The sequence below is a fragment of the Monopterus albus genome, unplaced genomic scaffold (genome assembly GCF_001952655.1).
Source record: "Monopterus albus unplaced genomic scaffold, M_albus_1.0 scaffold6.1, whole genome shotgun sequence".
In the NCBI taxonomy this organism is placed as follows: Eukaryota; Metazoa; Chordata; class Actinopteri; order Synbranchiformes; family Synbranchidae; genus Monopterus; species Monopterus albus.
Window position 1 is genome coordinate 6,241,079 of NW_018127886.1, and position 19,359 is coordinate 6,260,437.

The following is a 19,359-nucleotide window of genomic DNA, read 5'->3' on the forward strand; positions in this document are numbered from 1 at the left end:
AGACAGCCTTTCCTCCGATCCTTCATCGGAAGTATCTAGTCACAAACTGACTTTTGATAATGGGCCAGTTATCTTGTGTATCTTCACTCCTGTCTCCTCCAAGCGGCCTCTTTCCTTGATCAGAATAACTTCCAGGATCAAGCGAGGCTCAAGGAGTGAGGAACAACCTATAAGAGGCTTAGGATGTTCCCTCTGTCAGCCAAGCAAAGTTGCAGTTCAACATCTTTTCAGAGCTTGAACCCAAAATAAATCACTAGATCCCTCACAGCCTGTGGTATGATTTGATTAAACATAATTGCTCCCTCTCACATATCCCAACCCCTGAATCACAGACACATGAGATTTCTCTGTCGATTACTGCAAACATTTTCATTTTCTCAGCAGAAATCGTAGTGTGGGTGGGCCTACAGAAAATAGGTTGGGCCTCTTCCAAGACCATTACCTTAGTGATACCAAACAAAATCACACAATTACAATCCATACCTGCCCAAATCTGTCAGCAGTTTATTACAAGCTGCAGCATTACTGGCACCAAGACAAAGAAAAAAAGCCTGACAGTATGTCAGATGCACAGTGCATCCCATAACCCCACACGTGCCCACCCAGCGCTATGGGGCTAGTGGGAATATGCTTTAAGGTGTCACCCCAGCTCTTTTCCTTTAATGCACCTGCTGTATAGTTTCTATCCAGTTAACTGTGAATGTGTGAATTTATTCATTTCTCTATTCACCAGTTGCAGAGCAACATGTCAGAAATGAACACCACATATAGCAAACCGTTTCAACACTTTTTTCCATTAAAACCCTTTCACATGTCAGTCTAACTGTGTAATACTTGAATCCACAGGAAATGACAGTATCACCTGACTCTGCAGCTTCTCTCAACTCTCCAGACCTAACAACTTTACTGTTTTGGTTCATCACTCTTAGAATATAACTTGCAACTGTGCATTACTTTTCCAGCACCAAACAGCAGATTAAGGTAGCAACTATTTGGTAAGCATAATGGAGTGTTTAGCAGCCAAAGAGACACAATTTCCCCAGCAGATGGTGGAACAGGGTGAAAAGAGAGTGAAAATCAAACTGTTTTCTAGCAAGTTTGATAAACGGTGATATGTGTTTACAACTTGCCTCTGTTGTTTAAGTGATCAGATGGTGAGTACAAGCAAGGTCCCCTTTCTTTGTCATAAAAATGAATCCATCTTATTTTACTGGAGGCCTGGCTCATGACAGACAGGCTTGATCAACAACACAGGGTCATCTGAAATAATCAGTTTGAGAAATTATTCGCCCTGTACCTTTTTTGTTGAGATTTAAAACATGATTATAATGGATGGGATCACAGAGAAAGCCAATTATGTTATTTCAAACCCAAGCAAAATTCTATTTACTTGGTTGTCACAGCTTTGTACATACAGGGTGGCATACCTCTTTAAGTGAAGACTTCAATCCATTCAATCCAAATTAACTCAACAAATGATGTTATTCTGGAATAGCTAAAAAGAAAGGTTCCATATTGTAGACACAGAGATACTACAGAGAAGATCACTTAGCTAACAGCCTGTTCTGTAATCAAGATAACAAATGTTTCACTTTAGGCACAATACACTAAAACAGTACCCCTTTACATCCATCCAGCTGTGTTTATACTTTACCAATGTAGGCAGAGAACAGCAAAAAATAAACTCTTAGCCCTTCTGCTTGGGTGACTCATGAGGCTCAAGAGACACAATTGCAGCTTTCAATTAAGTACAAGAGATTGCAATAGGGTCTTATAAGGTTATTCCAGGATGCGCGCTAGCAACTGCAGTTCTTCTACCTCTGGGAGCAGCTGGAGGTGCAGTGAGAGGATTTAAAACAAGCAATACATGGATGGTATTTTAAACCTGTGATATCAATTTTCATCTATTTTAACCTCTTTTTCATGTAGATAATTCCAGCTTACGTGTAGAGTCACCCTCTAACTCAGCTACCCTTCACTGCTTGTTTCCATATTCAGAAATAGGATACTCCGGGTGGTATCATGTGTTGGTGTACTGCAAACGATGGCTCCACTGAGAATTCACAGATGAATCCTAGATGTCTCTAGGCCTACTGACATCAGTATTGTAGAACATGAACGTGGATATTACAGTCTCCAGTATCTTACCCTGTTCTGTTAATGCACATTTGTGCTCGGTGGAACTCTTTGTCATTCTGACTGAAATTCAATTAAGCTAGCCAGGCTCCTCAGGCAGCACCAAACCAGGCCAAAACATGGAAGAAGAAAAAAAATCTATTAAAATGCACCTAATCACTGAGCTGTGCTACACTGCATTCAAAATGATTTTTTCTCAGTACATATTCAGAGATCAGAAACGGAAAATGATGTTAATTATATTTACAATGTGGGTACACTATGCAATACAACCCAAGTACAACATGAGCCTGAACTACAAAGTAGACCCACAGGATCTTGTTTTATCAACACCCAAAAGATGTTGAGTGTCACACTTTGAACTTCAGCATATTCCTTTCTTGTGTGAGTTGGATGAAAAAGAACCAAAAGCTGGCTACTGAAACAAGAACAAGTGACACATACTATTTAACATATTCATACTAGTAAAAGACAATGTCAGTATAGCACAGTTCTGCAAAACCCTCAATCCGGTCCAAATCCAACATTTTTAAAATCTTCCTTTGAACAATATTTGCAACAGCTCAGTGTAAAGGCTACTGGACGGAAGTGGATGGGATGACTAAGAACTAGTATTACTTCACAAAGTGGATTGGAGGACTCAGCTGCTCATTTTAGTTTTCATTGTCTCTCCACTTTCTCTTACTAGAAGCAATTTCTGAGAACATTACCACAAGAAAAACCTGGTTCAGTAAACTGACATGAAAATGTGAAAGCAATGATTCTTAATTACAGAAATCCCCCCCAGAATTATGGGACACATTGTCTGATCACTAGCAACAGCTTTAGGGACGTATTATTTGCAGTAATAAAAGTAAAGTATCAGTAGTACTAGATATATTAGTTTTAGAGTTGTGCGGTTGTGGTATAGTGGTATTTTTGAGACTTTTGCCATCAAACAATGCTGGTTTCTTTAGCCATAATGACATAAAGATTCTCTTTCAAACCATAAGGTTGCACTTATGGGTTCATAAGATTACATTAGCTTAAAATGACAGGAATGATGCCTTTGGGTGTAACAAGTTGTGGAAGCAGAGGTATAGTCTTCTTCTTAAGTGCTTTCATTCTCAGCTTAATTGCCTCATATTTCATTAATGTTTTGCATTATAGTGAAACAATGTTTAGATTAACTTTTGCAAAATTATATATATCAATAAAATAGCAATAAACAAAAGTGCTTAAAAGAAGGTTCAGTGTTTCCCTCTTTTAGCTCTGTTAGTTATAGCCAGTTTAGTAATATTGATAACTAATGCACGGTGTCATCAAGTGTGCATTGTCCCTCAACCAGCTGCAAAACGCATTAGAAAGCACACTTATGTCTCCAGATAGCTTGCCCTTATGTATTACAGAGCTTTCTACCCTGTTGCTTAAGTATATATTTGCATGTGTCTCAAAACTGATTACTCAGCATTAGCTTTTTCATTTCGCAGCACATTGTAATTAATTTACTACCATAATGCATCTGTCTCTGTAAACACAAAGGCAGACAGGCTGTTTGAACAAAAGTATTGTGGAGGCCTAGTGAAAACTGCTGTGAAAGGAAATGTGCTTTTCTTTTCTTGGATGACCCACTCAACACTTTTCACTTTATTCACATTTAGAACTGCTGAAAGAAAAAAATGCACAGACTAAACATTTTTTTTCCATTCTTCATCTCAAACTATAATAAGTGTGCCTAGACAGATTGTGGCAGTCACAAAGATGGATTTGTCCATTAAAGCACAGGCCAAAATGGATGACAGTGTGTCTGAATTTGATCAGACCAGCAATATTACAGAAACCGCTTTCAAGGCTCCAACCAACAGTGCTCATCAACACAGCATCCATCAATGTGTTGTGTGTGGGGGGGACAGAGTGATAGTCAGCGTTCATGTGTGGTACTGACCTCAGTCTCAAATTGGCAGGAGAAGGAGTAGACAGGGGAGTGAACCTCCTTTACAGGGTGCCTGCTGGCAGGTCTGATGCACGGGGTCTTATTGCCCAGCCAGCCACCCACATCAGCAGTTATATTTTTTGCAGAAGCACCTTGCTTCACATTTACACAGTTACAGACACTCAGGGAGCTGCCCAGTACTAATACGGTCCTCCACAGCTTTTGGACAGGGAATGGCAGAGGTAGTTGTTCATTTTCCCTGTCACACTAAAGATGTAAGGCATTACAATTCCTTGTATGTAAACATCCTGTTTTTCCTCTCAGGCTGTAATCTATTCCCTTTGTTTAGTTACAGTGGGTTGACTGATCACTATTATTACTGTGTGTTTATATCCCTAAATCCTGGACATGTGTACTCAGCAGCTAAAATGGAGCCTAATAGACTATAAATAAATAAACCTAATCCAGCCTAGGTCAGCTCCACCTTTAGGTAACACACTGACCTAATGTTTAGTGAGGATAAATGCCACACAAACGTATAGTGACTTCTGAAGTTAGAGTCCATCACAATATCATTTATGTAAATTCATGTTTATGCAGATGTAGCGGTGTCTGTGAAATTGCTGGAAATTAATGAAATTACTGATATGCATAAGACAGGTTTGGTTTGGTGTACCATCCCTAGACTGGGACTGCTCCCATGATGCTCTGAGCTTCTCTCCTCTCCCCCACTCCCATCCCCTCTCTATTTTATTTCTGTATGCCACCTTTGCAAGCCATTAACTTTGTGTCTCCTCTCTCCCGTAGTGTGTCCTCACTCTCTCTCTCCCTGTACCTTTCTGCAGGTTGCCCTAGCTCTGGAGTTCCATGTTTCTGATGAGCAGTCCCCAGCCACATCAACCTGCCCAGTGTTTGATTGTTTGTTGCTGTGTTTGTTGTGTCTTGTTGCTTTTCTTTTCTTTTCTCTCTCCTCTTTCCACTCACCCCAACGAGGCAGAAGGCCGCCCACCAAGAGCCGCGGTCTGTCGGAGGTTTCTTCCATTAAAGGGAGTTTTTCTGCCCTGCTGTTGCCAAGTGCTTGCTCAATGGGGATTTGTTGTGCTTTCCTTATAACAGTTTAAGGTCTAGACCTAATTATGTAAAGTGCCCTGAGACAATTGTTGTTATGAATTGGCACTATACAGATAAAACTTAATTAAATTTAACTGAATTGTAGAAAAAGAAAACGGTGTGGGCCAAAGGATCGTCCAGCCAAGGAGGTGATGTACCAGAAGCATTCTTCTTGGTCTTAAAGGGGGTTAAAACAACTGAAATATTCACAGAACTGGCCTCCTGATGAATGGGTGTGGGGATTATAACTGAATAAATCAGAGAATATTTCAGCTGTAGAATGATTTGTGATGAAAGAGGACAACAATTTACAGCTAGAATTATAACACCTGCATTCAACATCATTTTAATAGTTCAAAATGGACAGTTCTCATTTGTATAATCTTATCAACATAGTTCAATAAAGTGCATAAATAATAATGTTTATGAAATATAATGAAAGACCTTGCAACTGCTTCATCATATTTTATCTTAATTTCATCCAGTTAACCTGAGGTGAACGGTGTCACCCATAGTGCAGGTGAAGAGCCCTCATTCACCCCTTGAGGAATTACAGTGGCCCTGAGAAGCCAAAACACTATCAATCTTACTCATCTCCAGTGAGTGTTCATTATCCAGTTATGAGAGAGAAGACTGGAGCGATTCCTCCTTGCATGATAAATAATCAGCAAAGCTGGCCTTCATTGACTGTCCTGGTCAAAGACTAAGATACCTCTGACACCTTGGGAGATTAACGGTGGAGACTAATGTTTGTGAACTCTCTAAAACTGTTGGTTTAACTTCTTTAACAACTTAGTATTCCTGAAAGAAAGGAAGGATAGGAAACAGTCCAGTCACAGCTTTGGATTTTTCCAAATTACTCTGTCAGGTTTTTTACTGAGCGAGGTTAAAATCGATAACATAAAGAAGTCTTCTTTCATTACTATTGGCAGTTTGTCCTTCACACTCCATACCGACCGAGAGGCATCACCGGGACCACTTACCAATCATTTGTCTTGCAAGGAGGAACATCTATGACCTCATTATTGAACTCTCTCTCCATTTTATTATATGTGGCCCGATTAAAAACACCCTACACAAGCGTCAAAACCTAAGTTCAGCAGAGCATCGTCCCAAATGGTAAAAATCAGCAACTGGACAAGCAAACCCAGTTGCCCATTTTTACCACTTTGGATATACCATGAACTGGATGACTGAGAATCTCCATCGACATGCAGCAGAGCGTTACAAACGTTGTAAGGTAGCCATTATTTACCTGCTCAATGTCTAAGCAAACATATGGCCGTCTCATTAGAGTCCAAATCCCTTAGAACACAAATCTCTGTTTTCCTATACATGACAGCCAGAGGGCTTATTTTGTCACCAATAACTGTCATGTCCTCATCATAGCTCATCAGATCAGCTATTGGTTGACAACTATCACATTAGACACAGTGCACCATTGCACTAAAACCAGACTGGATCTTAATATTGTGCATGTTGCATAGCAACTACATCCATCTTAAAGAAAACATTCAGTAGAAAAAATATAAAGTTTGAAGCACAGTAACTGCACATTCCATTTATAAAAATAAAACTGTTGATTAAGCTTTTATTATGAAATAGTGACACACTATGCCAAACCATAAAACTGGCACTGCTGTGCTGGTCAATTAGCACTTCTTTTCATGTGTTATTTCTTAAATCAAGTTTGTGCGACTCTTGCTGTGCAGGTCCAAAATGATAAGAAAGTGTTTGTACAGTTTAATGCCACACTGACTTTCCCTAGGTTTGTGGAGATGATCCTGACTTATTGACGGCATATCACTTATGACTGAGAGACAAGGCAATAGCATATGATTCACATCATTTTCAAACCCATTAAGCCATTCAGTGACACCTCATGCCCTGTGGAGGCATTGTTATCCTGGAAGAGACCACTCCCATGATCACTCAGGACAACTGTATTGATTTGCAGTGACCCTTCCCTCTGCGTGACCTTGCAATTTTGTTCAGTCACCTCAACCTTTCCACAAATTTGACCAATCATTATAGTTTCCTGCAAATTTCACCAATCATAGCTGCCTTCCTGTGCAAAACATTGACCCATACATCACCAAACTCACGTCTTTGTTTCTGGTTGTGAAGATGCAGACGTGTGACACGAATGTTTCACATTTATCAATAAAAATTACAACTGAAGACTGTGCAACATGATGTACTTCTAATTAACCTCATGGTTTGTGTGCTGCATTTATCCACTACTGACTTATCAAATCATTACAATAGTTTTTTTCTCCACAGTTAGGAACTACAAGCCTAAGCCAGCCACATCTCCTACAACAGTCTATTAATAGCCTGCCTGGTCTTTCAAACCACGGTGAATGGAAAAAAACATCTGTTACGTGCTGGAAAATAATATCTACTCATATCCATTTACCCAGAGCTTTGTATCCACATCACAACCTAATTCTAGCCTGTTTGGGATAACACAAGACCAAAGTTCATCTTGCAAAAGCTGGTATATTTTCAACTATGAATGAAAATATGGAGGTGCATTTGGTGTTGTTTGAGTTGAAAGGTAATGGGAAATATCAACTTACATTTCCTAATGGTCTTCTTACAGTGAGTAAATCTCCTTAGTTGCTGTCATTGTAAAGTATCCACTTACAGAGCATGACACCGGACAGCAAATATGGATGAGCACTCATACTCAGTGACTGAAACAACAACAGTAACATGTTGTGGGCAAATGTCTCTTTCATTTAATCAAAGCATTTCACTAATACACAGCACGGAGGTGCAAAGAGTTGGCAGCCTGCTCTCCAACCACAGGAGCTAGACTGAAGCCCCTGAGTCAGCCCTGTCTCACTCGAGTCTCTACACTGAGCCAGTGAAACTCTATCAGCCAACTCATCAGAAACCAGAAAGCGCTAGAGGTACTCTGTGACCGTGACCTCTAACCTTCCTGTCGAGAGACAGGCTAAGACATTTCTCTACTAAATCAATATCCTCCTGCTGCAGGTTATGCATCAAACCAACAAGCCACATCTGAGGCAGCTTCCCTGATCGATGTGCTATTGAAACTCAATGCTTTATGGTCTCCATAGCACCAAATATAAAAACTACTTTACTTATTCTTAAATCAGACATTCTTTAAAAAAAAAGCTTATATCCTGAAAAGTTAGGTTTCAAGAAAGTTATATAGTGTTCATTCTGAAGCTCATATAAATACTGTAAAAAAAAAAAAAAAACAAACTTTACCCAATTTTTTTACCCGGCGAGATATAAAAACTACTTTACTTATTCTTAAATCAGACATTCTTTAAAAAAAAAGCTTATATCCTGAAAAGTTAGGTTTCAAGAAAGTTATATAGTGTTCATTCTGAAGCTCATATAAATACTGAAAAAAAAAAGCTAACATTAGCCCATTATTTTACACTGGGAAGATGAGGAAAGCATCAGCCAGTCATTAATAAATCCAGTATGATCAGGAGAGTCAGAGCGTCACAATGTTGCATACACTGATTCAAATACACAATGAACTTGAATTTTAAACAGCATTAGATTAAGTATCACTGATTAAATACAGTATAATTTTTAGCAGCGTATTCTTTTCAGTGGTACTTTGAGGAAATCCGAACCTTCACTTCTAACTGCCTGTGTGGGTGGAGTCTCTTGTGTGGTTCTCTCCACAGTAAACATGAAATGAAAACCATGAAGACATCATCAATGTGCTTCTAGAGCTAAAGCATCTGAAATTTAGATTGTGCAACTTATAAAAGGGTTTTAATTTGCATTTAGACTACTTTATTTTTTGAAGTAGTCTACTTCATTATTTGAAATAGAAAGTTGGGCCTGTGGGGCTGCATTAACAAACTATTGTTGCAACCAAGCTTGATGTTCATCCATCCATCCATTATCAATTCTGCTTATTCCTGAATAGGGTCACTCGGGGGGCTGGAGCCAATCCCAGCTGACTTTGGGTGAGAGGCGCGGTACACTCTGGACAGGTCACCAGTTTATCACAGGGCTACCAAGCTTGATGTAATTTAGTTAAATACTGTGTGAGGTCAATAGAGAACAGCAGGCTCCCAGAAATCATCCGTCATCATATCTACTTTGATTCCCACGTTTCCCTTTCTGCACTTGAGTTTCCTGTAACACAAAGCTGTAGTAAATGCCTGTGATTGCCAGACGTACTGATGAAATCAGCTGGTCACAGAGTACGTAGTTGAATTTTCCAACACAAACGTAACCCTAGATGCTCTCTTCCTATTTATGTTAAACTACCTCCAGCTAGGACTGTAGATGGATCACCAGGCACCATATGGCCGAGGGTTTAGAGTTCATCTCAGAGACAGGTCTGTGTTTTACTGTAAAATCATTGTTCTACTATTTAGGTGGTAGGACAGTGTCATACATTAAATATGGAAAAGAAAATTTTTAAATTCAAATTGGTGCACAGGACTTATTCAAACATTATCACATTTATTTAATACTCCTCATCTTATCATTAATGTCACAACACCATATGATGCTGTATAAGGGAAGGCAGAATCTTCTCAGTGTGTTGTGGCAAAAATAGAAAAGTGTGAACACAGACTAACACGGTCACAAAATGACAGAGCCAAACGTGTGACAAACAAAATGTCACAAGTGCCAGTGAAACACTGAGATCTGTTGTGAGGCTTCGTGGTGTTGCAGTAACTGTCACTTGCTGGCTACAGCACTTTGTCTGGGCAGTAAATGTTATCACTGGCTTGCATGTCCACTTTCTGACCACTCTCTCCTGTTTCTGCTGTGACTTCTCTAATGGGAGAAAAAACTTTTGAAAGAATGCAAAGATCAACTGCCTCCTCATTCTGTCTTTTGTCATTACCATAGGTCACCGTAAATAATGCCACTGACTCTGATGCTCAGATTCGGGTCAGAAGTTCATGTCCAGAAAAATGCTGAAGGCATTTATTTAGTGTCTTTATCAAAATATTATTATTATATGCATGTTGAAAAATATTATTGGGCAGGACAATACCTGGATGTTGAATTTTTTGGTGTGAGAGTTGTAACTGTATACCCAGTATCTTAAGTCCATCATTACTGTGTATGCTGTTATAATAGAGGGTGTTAAATCTAAATATAGAATAGTCACACTTTTAGGTCTAAAAATCACAAGTGTACATGTTGGATTGGATGCAGTTGAGAACGTATCATGCTGATCGTGCTTCGTGGCTGTTGTGATTCTGTCATGCAGAATGTTACTTTTTTTAAAACTCTATTTAGCTTCATGTTTAGGCTAAAATCAGCAAATCACAAGTAGACTAATATTCCATATTTAAAGACTAGATTATATACTATAATTTGATAAAACAGATACAATAAAGCCACAAGGAAGACTGATAAAATCAGTGACAGAGATGTGAAGAACTGTACATTTCCAAGGAGCTGCCTGCATAAGTTTGTATATCCCTTTTGCACAAGATGTGATTGCAGGATACTGAATATTCTTTTCTAAAGTCAAAAACAGCCTAGATACTTTAAGTAGGCTACATTCATGGGATATTTTGGTCCTTTGGTGCGTCTATTACCAACGCAGTGTTAACTCATATCTAATATAGGTTATACCTAATCCCACACCCACTAGTTCTGTGTAATTATCGATCATCTAAGACACAGATTTAATGTAAAAGAGGCTCCTCGCTTAGTAAAGTTAAGAACATAACCTATATAGTATAGTATATAATGTCAGTATAGGCTAATTCAGCCGTTCACTTAGGCCACTTCCTCATCTGCACTAGTTTTGCATACAATCTGGATCAAGCAATATTCAAAATAGGTCAGATTTACACGGAAGGTCCACAGCAATTTTGCAGTGTGTTTGCATTTAAAATACTTTCTCCTCTCACAGCTGATCTGCTTGTGCTACAGGACACCACCTGTTTGGATGAAGCAGCCGTTTTCCTACATCTATCAAAACAAGCTCATCACCAGTGAGTCTGACATAATCAGCTGTGTGTCTTACCTTTCGTTTGTGCTCCTACCGGATCACTGTTCCGGGGAATGCAAACATCAGTTCGGGGTGGCTTCCCAGCATTTACGTCCCCAAACCAAGACAGTGACAGCATCAACTTAAAGGAATGACCTGCAAAATGAAGAATGAGCCCTGATGCACCATATCACCACAGCTGTACTCCTCTGGAGTCTTGTTGCCCTCTTTGTCTCATTGACGCGGGAACAAAATGACAAATAATGGACGAGGTGGCTTAGAATTTCCACCTTCCTCACCACGAGGTGGGCGGTCGCTCGGAAGCATCAGTCGCAAAATACTGGGTAATTTTAAGCAAAAGACGAGAGTCTTCTTGTATTTACCGTCTCTGCCGAAGCGAGCGACGGATGAGGCATGACTGTTGCGCGCTCCCGACAGCCCAGGCTCGTTCGCGGCTCCGAGGCTCGGTGGAGGTGGGGTGTGAACCGCAATAAGAAATAATTTATGGAAAAGAGGTCGGCATTTTGATAGAGCGAGAGCTGCTCCTGCAGGTTGGACGTTTGCTTTGAATAAATACTGCCCCTATGTTTCTGGAAGTTCTGGCCTACATGTGCCAACAGTGAATGGGCTGGAAAATAGACCAACTTCATTCAGCTTTGAGGAAACCAGAGAAAATAAGAGATATAAGTCTATACTGCATGGAGTCTAATTTTGCCATAGATTCAATTTGCAACACTTTAAACATTAACTATAGTCTACTGCATCAAACCTGTCATATCAGTTCCATTAATGCACGCTATTTTCTTGTTATTCATATTGTTTTAAATAGGCCCTTTTCATTGACGTTATACGGTTTGTTATGTAAGACTCCGTCCCCGACTGTAAAACCGGCTTTCCTCCCTCAGGGCTTAGACTATACCCAGTGAGAATAGACTCTGTGTGAATGGAGCAAACGAGTAAGGTCCCTGGTGCCTTTGTTTTTGCCACTGTAAGGAGGATTATTTTCATTTTCATCTATCTGGTGGATGTTCTGATGAGCAGCCCCAGCTCTCCTTACTTCCCATTCATGAAAAAGGATACACACAAGCACACCTGCGAGCTGCATGCAATATTCAGCCAGCTGTACTGAATGCTCCTTCAGATGCTATTGCAGGGTAAGAGGAAATTTCCCTTAAGCTTCCCAGCTGATGCAGTCAGGACCTACAGTAGTAAATCTACTCAGCAATTCAAGATTTACAGTCTCTATTATCCAGAGAGTAGCATTCCATCTAAATCAATGCTGTACATTTACTCTAAATTAACTGTCTTTATTTAAAGGCAAGATTTTGTAAATGTTGATACAAAACCCCAGTTGCTCTGCAGAAAAAGTTGGACTTGCTGTAAGATTTTTAAATGGAAGTTATAAAAGACTGTTTTGGTGCATTAAAGCTACAATATGTAGCATAAGGTAGCACTAGCATGAATTTTCTAATCATTTTCCACTCTGCCCCACCCAGCACTCCCTCTCCCTGCTCTTCAGATATTTGTCATTATGAAATTACAAGAAAGAGACAAAACTTATTGATCAATCAGAAATAACAGAAAATCTCTGACTGGTTAGAGATACAAATCCCGCTCAAACCCTTTGAGAAGCTGATCTTTCTGCACTGCTGCCAATGTTGTTCAATGAGTCTGGGTCACAGGAGGCTTCAACAGCACCTCTCCACATTAAGACAAGTTTTGGGGCAGATTTCTATAACAAAACTATTTGAAAAAGTTGTATACTGTAGCTTCAAATTCTGTTTTTCTCTTCTTATTAAGTAGTTTGATTGCCTGCACACTCATGAAGTCTGTAAAGCTCTGACCAATCATGTCCTCTCAATTTCAGCAACAAAACTAGAAATAGTTGCCACGTACATTATCCAGGGTTTTAAAAAGACAGAATTATCCTTTAACAGCCTATTCCACTGTGAGAAGAGGGGATGATTGTGAAAGGAAATTAATACGATGTTTCTTTTAATGATAGCATATTTACCTTTTTAAAGCAACTTTAATACAAATGACACACGTTTATTCACAAATGTGTCCAAAGCATAACTGCAGTGAACAGCAGTGCTACTTTTGAATGCGTATGACTCTGCAGGAGCTGGGCCTAATCTGCTTTTATTTCAGACATTTTTCAAAATGTTCGTTATTAAGTTGTCAGGGTAAAGTGAACCAGAACTGCTTTAAAAACTGATCATAAAGTGTATGAATTTAATCCATTTACAGAATTACAATGAGTATCAGTTAACTCTGGCTGGGAGGAACATAGAGTTACATATAAGAGTGGAGGTAGACTACATTCTATGTAAATGAGGCAATCTGAGAGAGATTAGTGACTGCAAAGTGGTGGTAGGAGAAAGTGTAGCCAGACAGCATCGAGGCGACCCCATCGGTGTGTAGGATGACTCTGGTGGTCAGCAAGAAGAGGAGAGGAAAGACAGAAAAGAAGACCAGTGGTGGAAGTTGCAAAAGAAAGAATGTCATGAGGAATTCAGACAGAAGTTGAGACAGGCTTTGGGTGGTCAAGAAGAACTTCCAGATGACTGGGAAACTACAGCAGAAGTGATCAGGGAGACAGGTAGGAAGGTGCTAGGTGTGTCATCGGGAAGGAGGAGCGAGGATAAGGAAACATGGTGGTGGAACGAGGAAGTAAAGGACAGCATTCAGAGGAAGAGGCTAGCTAAAAAGAAGTGGGACGTAGAAAGGACTGAAGACAGTAGACAGGATTACAAGAAATTGCAGCGTAGAGTGAAGAGGGAGGTGGTAATGGCTGAACAAAAAGCTTATGATGAGTTGTATGCCAGGTTAGACACAAGGGAAGGTGAGAAGGACTTGTACAGATTAGCAAGACAGAGAGATAGAGATGGGAAGGATGTGCAACAGATAAGGGCGATTAAAGACAGAGATGGAAAGGTGCTAACAAGTGAGGAGAGTGTGCAGAGAAGATGGAAGGAGTATTTTGAGGAACTGATGAATGAGGAAAATGAGAGGGAAAGAAGGGGGTATTATGGTGTGGACAGGAAGAGAAATGGCGTAGGAGTGATCCTGAAGGAGGAGCTCGTGAGGAATGTTTTAGAGGTGAAAAGAGTGTCAGACAGGGTGATCAGTTTGAAGTTGGAAATTGAAGGGGTAATGTTAGTGGAAGCTAGGCTAAGAAAGGAAGTGGATATCTGTGAGCAGCAGTATGGCTTCATGCCCAGAAAGAGCACTACTGATGCAATTTTTGCTCTGAGAATGTTAATGGAGAAATATAGAGATGGTCGGAAGGAGCTGCATTGTGTCTTTGTGGATTTAGAGAAAGCATACCACAGAGTGCCGAGATAGGAGTTATGGTACTGTATGAGGATGTCAGAAGTGGCAGAGAAGTACGTCAGAGTAGTTCAGGATATGTATGAGAGGAGTGTGAGATGTGCTGTAGGTCAGACAGAGGAGTTCAAGGTGGAGGTGGGGCTACATCAAGGATCGGCTTTGAGTCCCTTCTAGTTTGCTATGGTGATGGACAGGTTGACAGATGAGGTCAGACAGGAATCTTCGTGGACAATGATGTTTGCGGATGACATTGTGATTTGTGATCTTGTTCAGAGCACAGTAGTCTGCGGCGAGGATGCCACACATTGTAGCTGTGCTTCCACTGTTGGAACCTAACAAGTGATACGACCCGTGCTTCCCTTAACTGTCACCCAGCATAACCTCATGGGTTGATGTGGACCATCCTACTTTGCTTTTCCACTTTATTTTTGACTGGGTCAGTCTCTGTATAGAGGGAGGGACTGCGCTCCTCTCACACACACTCACAGCTGAGCAAAGGGAGAACGGAAAATGTGAAGTGTCATTCCATACTGCAACAATCAGCCGGTAATGGAGACCGTATGAGTGGTTTATCAAGCAGCTACTGAACAAGCAGAACACAGACTTGCAGAAATGTGACATTTTCACCGCTTTGCCCGTGGCCCACTCACTGAAGTCCCAGTTTTACCCCTAAATCAACAAGTGGATGTCTGTCATGTCTATTATTTTTCTTGAATAACTTTAAACTAATAAATATATCAGTGTCATTCCAAATGCCAGCAGTAGGCTTTCATGGTCAAGCAATGAAAGTTGTGAGGGTCAAACCATCATGGGAATACTGATTTTATGGTATTATGGGGAACGTGAGTAGCCTTTGGTGAAGGTTGCACTCTCTGGGTGCTGTCTATTATTAATACTTTGGATTTGGATCCATCATAAGAACTAGACAGGACAGAAGAGTGAAAAGAGAGTTTGTTAAAAGAAGCAGAGTGTCCATCTCTAGCCTCTCTAGTGTGATGCTAGGTGACCTGGAAGTAAAAGGAAACAGAAGGCATGCCCACCCAGTGGCTCCCTTGGCACCAGGTTGCCCCCACTCTCACCATCACACATCAAATAACACATACACAAGCACAGACACAGCTGTGCTGTACTTAACATGTACCCTTCTTATGTGCTCACTTACTTTTCCATGTTTTCTCAGGATTGCAACCTCTGTGTGGGGTTTGTGTGCCTTAAATTCAGAGGTAGCCTAAATTAGCAGTACCCCCTGCAAGGTCCCCTGTGGCAGTGAAAAATGAGAGGTTACAGGCCAGACAAACATGGCCCATCACCTACTACTCTGCAAGGAAGGCCTTGCTGGCTCCAAGCCCAGATAACACAGGAGTTCTGAATGTAGATCTTTGCTCTGTGAAGGTGTTCCAGGATGAACAATAAAACAGATTTTACAAAAAAAAAACAACACTGAGATGTTTAACCATTTTTCTGTTCTGTATCTGAAACATCTGCCAACAAAGTCAGCAAAAGCCTTGTCTCATACAGATATTGACAGAATTATTTTCATGTATGACCTTGAAGTATAATGTGTATACGGCTCAGGTTTCTGTGTCTGCATCGTCTCATGCACAGTAGTAAAATGAGTGATGATGGGTCCCGGGCTGTGCGCCTAATAAAGACGAAATGGAACGTGGGTCACTTGGCACTGAAAGCTGAGTTTTTTCAATACAGTATCGCTTTATTCCCCTGTCAGAGCCCTTAATGGTTGTTCTCCTGCCACAGAAGATCATTCATCGTCGGAGAACCCCTCTCAGATTCTTTACACTGGAGCACAGCAGTCAAAAGGCTGCTGTCCCCTAATTTAGATGCAAAGACCTGAATGGAAATATGAGATCTGCTTTTTGCCTTTATTTCATTATTGCCTGATGGGAAAAAGCAGTCTGACATGTAGCTTCTTCTGGAGCCAATGTTCAAGTTCAAAGTGTTTATTTGTCATATGCACAGTTAGGAAACCTGTTTCCCTGTACAATGAAATTCTTACTTTGCCGTCCACATGAATGCCACAAAATACAAATGTAATATAAGGTAGATAAATAAGTAACACAAAATCTAAGGCACTTTAAGCAGCAAATGCAGCAATATAATAATAAAAAAAGAATATAACAAAGACTGTATGCTGCATGGAAGCAGCATGTGCAGCAGTCAACAGTCATTCTGCAATTATGCATGTGCAAACTGAGAATGTAAACAGTACATCACGTATTTCCTGGTAATAAACTCCTCAGCTGTTTAGGAGTCTGATGGCAGAGGGAAAGAAAGAGTTTTTCAGTCTAGTGGTCCTGCATTTCACACTTCTGAACCTCCGGTCAGAGGGCAAAGAAGTGAACAGTCTGTGCTGGGGGTGGGTGTGGTCTTTGAGGATGGAGGCAGCTTTCCTAAGCACCCTGCGGTGGTAAATGCTCTTCAGATAGGGCAGTGGGGTCCTGGTGATCTGTACCACAGTCTTTACCACTCTCTGCAGGCACTTGCGGTCCATAGCAGTAGTGCTGCCATACCAGACAGTGATGCAGCTGGTCAAGATGCTCTCAATGATGCAGCTGTAGAAGTTGCAAAGGATAATTCTGTAAGTTATCATGGCTGCAGTTCTGAGTGCTCTATAAATATATTTATCTGTTTCTACAGTCAGCTCAAATGGGCTCAAACTGAAAATTATACATTATCACAATGAGACTGTAAATCTTGAAACCAGAGATTGATGCAAACTTTAGTTAGGGCGGCAGTAGGAACTATCTGATCCAAGAATATCCGTCCATTATCTATACTGGGTCTTGAACCCAGAACCATTTTGCTGTGAGGCGACAGCACTAATCCATCTGATCCAAAAGTACAAAAAAGATGAAGTATCTGAACACAAACACAAGTATCCATTGACTGTGCTACAGACACATTAAATACTCTTGATACCTACAGTAGCCCTACAGACATGTACTTGATTACATAAGTGAATCAAGTGTCTGTCTTTCCACTATGAATGGAAATCACCATTTACCTGGAAAATGCATAAATCAGAACTCTGGCACAGTGTGGCATGCTTTGGAAAAGGGCTGGCAGTCACACAAGATTGGTAGTAGAGTAGAGTCTTACAGTAGTGGTGTGTGTGTGTGTGTGTGTCTTTGCTGTTTCCAGTGACTCTTTGTTGCTTGTTCTTCATTGATACGTGTTTATCAGTGAGGAGAGGTTGGCTGGGTGGATCAGCCTCAACATGGCTGCTGTGTGTTCCTCTAAACTGCTCAGCTAATCTGTCAGTCTGCTTGTCTATTGTAAGTGTGTAGTGTGTAGGTCAATTTAGGGACTGATCTGAGCCTTAACAAACACAGCATTACCAGTCGATAATGAGTGGATGTGAACACTTGCTTGTCATTGGTTATTTGCTCAGACTGCACACAGTGGAAAGGAGCAGGCTGTGTTTAAACTGAGGACTTTCCATTCTGCCGCATTCATGGTGAAGAACATCGCTCAGGTGTTCAGGGCCCTTTGAAATAAATATCTGCTGTCTTTGTAGATGAAAAGGCTCCAGAGGCCAAGAAATCTCTGTAAAATATAGAGCCAGTACATTAGAGATATTATTCCCCTTCAGGCTAATTGGCCAGCTTCTAGTGTGACTTAAAAACATTTCTATTAGAGGTGGAATGAAAACATACGATGTGACCCAGGGCCAGTGGCCAGTCTGATTTCTCCAGGGGCTATTCTGTGGTTCCATACTGGTGCTTCTGCTATTAAATAAAGCAGTGTAATGAAGTAAATCTCATTTAGCTGTGAGAGTGCACCAAGACAATCAGCAGTTGTTGCAGATCTGCGCTACAAATATCGATTTTTGTCCAACACTGTAGGAATAACAGAAGGGTAAAGATGAGGTTTTCCTTAAACCACATCACTACAGTGTGTACTCTGCCCATAAGCTTGGAACTGCCCGAGTTCACTCTGTGTATCTGCATTAAATGTAAAATCCACTGTAAAGCAGATTTATATCACATTGCTATAACAGATTTATATCTGTGTGCAAAACAATGATTGTGTTATTCTGTTAATTTATGCTGATGCACCACAACATGATGCAACACACAGCACTGCGCCATGAAAAGCAGTATGATGTGATGTGATACAACAGGATAGAACACAGATAGAATATAATGAATATTACAGCATTATCATCTTGTGTGATAATGATCAGATTCAATGCCAGTATGCATTGTAAGGTTCTTTAAATTAAAAATACTGCCTTCACATGCAATTTCTATAGTGATTAAAAATGTATGAATAGCAGCGGTGGAAAACAACACAATTTTGTTTGAACGCTGCCTGGGTGCTGGACTGCAGCCATGTGTGAAGTGTGTTTAAGGAGAGATTTTCCCCTTCACCACATATCCACACACATTAAGGCAGCCAGTTGTTGAGCAAGAAGGCCTGGTGGGTCAGTAAATGTATGGGCCTGTGAACAGCAGGTGATGATAGTGGTTCAGCCGTGGCCTCTCGGAGGTTAGGAGCTCTTACAGTATTGCCATGATTCATCTATCAGCCCTGTGCTCTCTTCACATGGTAATGCCCTGACAGAGTGTGTAATGCAGGTAAAGGACCGCCGAGCTCTGGCTCCTTTTGTCTGACCACCAGCTCAGCGTTCACTCTGCCTGTGTGTTTATTAGCAACATATTGGCTTTTCGGGGCTGCAGCTGATTGATTTTGCATGCTTCCGAGCATTATTTCTCTCTGGGGGCAGGGTCAGGGGGTAGGGGGATTGATGCAGCCCCACCCACTGAGGCCGGAGTCAAACACTGGCTGTCTGAGCAGAGGCAGTTGCCAGGGGAAACCAGGGAAGCCATGTGCATTCCACTAGTGAGAGAGAACCGCCTCTGACAAAAAGGGTTTAAATTCA

At 40.8% G+C, this 19,359-nt stretch overlaps 1 protein-coding gene across 1 annotated transcript in view; it reads right to left on the bottom strand.

The window, feature by feature from the left end:
- Positions 1 to 11,556, bottom strand: part of gpr153 (G protein-coupled receptor 153) — a 32,947-nt gene extending 21,391 nt beyond the window's left edge. The window contains exon 1 of the mRNA XM_020614828.1: positions 11,160 to 11,556. The gene's annotated coding sequence lies outside the window, so the exon portion shown is untranslated. The remainder of the gene's footprint in view (positions 1 to 11,159) is intronic.
- Positions 11,557 to 19,359: the final 7,803 nt, after the last annotated feature.